Here is a 1,552-nt window from a genome sequence, read left to right as displayed (position 1 = left end):
ATCTACTTCTTCAGAGGACAGTAGTGCACAGGGACATTTTGCATTTACAGGAAAAAAGTCCTCGTCTCCTCTCAGATTTCTTTCTGATCTAATATCTCTTTACACATTAAATTGATAGTACCCAAACAGAATACAAATTATCATGTGACATGAATGTTTCCAAAAAATTGTAACAATAACAATAAATCACATTTCAATTAATTTATCAATTTATTTTAACGTCACTTTGACTTCTATTTGGGGAATGATATTAATGCAATAAATTTTATTCTAATATTTTTATCTTTTAGATATAATTTTATTTTGGATACTCTCTAGATTTCAAATAATGAATTTAATGTTTATCTGCAGAGATAATCAAATTGAATTAATATAAATTATTCTCTCTCTCTCTCTCTCTCTCTCTCTCTCTCTCTCTCTCTCTCTCTCTCTCTCACTCATAGGAACTGAATTATTAATAAAATGATAACGTTCCAAATAAAATTTAATTCTGAATAACTTTATACTAGCGGCGACTTTTTAAAAATCAAAGAAATAAAATTGCAAAACACGAGATCATTTCGATGACACTGCAAATCATCAAGCATCAGTGAATTTTACGAAAGAAAATTTCTACGCAACCCGCGATAAACATCAATCCTTACATATGTAATTATTTCAATTGATGATATTAATATTAGGTGTGGGAAAAAGTTCGTGGCGTTTTTCCCGTTAGATGGCATTAAAAAAACGCCACGAACTTTTTCCCATACCTAATATTAATGACTATAACGCACTTATAACGCATAAATTCCTATCACATTTCTGTCACAGACCGAATATTATTCGATCGGAGGAGACAGACAAGTTGTTTCGCCTTGTTTTGCTTCAGCATAGATCACAACCAGGAGATGCGTTTGCTATCTTACGGTCGCAGGCGCATTGAATCGCTTGGGTGCCAATAATAAGATGTCAGCACCGGTGTCTCATTGGTGATATCCTTTGAATGACGTTCCGCTTATCATTCGATTTGACAGAGAAATAGTAGGGGACCATTGCCATTGACACACGAATAAGCTCAGTTATCCCGCGTTTATCCGTGCTAACTAGAGCGCTCGTAGCGCGTGGTGATTTCCTAGTTACCCGGCAGACGAGACTCGAGGATCGCGATCCAGTAGGAATCGCGGCCCGGAAGTCCCTTCTGAGTCCACGAGTCTAAGGTCAAGGTGAGAAATCATCTTCAATTCGTATTTTTCTTCTCATCAATATCAGAAAAATATTTTTATACTATCTTACAAGTATTTTTAACATTTGCTGTGAAGAAATTGAAAATTAATTTGAAAAGTGTTCAAGAGGAGAGAGTAATTCAAAATTTAACTATTTTATATAATTCTATTTAGAGAGATTATTAATAATGCTATAATTCAAAAATTTTTATTTGTTTCTAAAAATAAAAATGATAAAAATTTGCATAAAACTTACACGGTTAAAAATGATAATGTATTCGCACAAAAGATATATATATATATTGTGTATATATATATATATATATATATATTGTGTATATATATAT

The 1,552-nt window shown here is 32.2% G+C and overlaps 1 protein-coding gene across 1 annotated transcript in view; it reads left to right on the top strand.

Moving 5' to 3' along the window:
• Nucleotides 1-1,076: 1,076 nt before the first annotated feature.
• The window catches only part of LOC108694032 (solute carrier organic anion transporter family member 4C1), a 9,742-nt gene continuing 9,266 nt past the window's right edge, over nucleotides 1,077-1,552 (top strand). Inside the window, exon 1 of the mRNA XM_018203280.1 lies at nucleotides 1,077-1,205. The gene's annotated coding sequence lies outside the window, so the exon portion shown is untranslated. The remainder of the gene's footprint in view (nucleotides 1,206-1,552) is intronic.

This window comes from Atta colombica, unplaced genomic scaffold (genome assembly GCF_001594045.1).
Source record: "Atta colombica isolate Treedump-2 unplaced genomic scaffold, Acol1.0 scaffold112, whole genome shotgun sequence".
NCBI classification, from domain to species: domain Eukaryota; kingdom Metazoa; phylum Arthropoda; class Insecta; order Hymenoptera; family Formicidae; genus Atta; species Atta colombica.
This window is presented reverse-complemented; position numbering and strand designations above follow the sequence as displayed.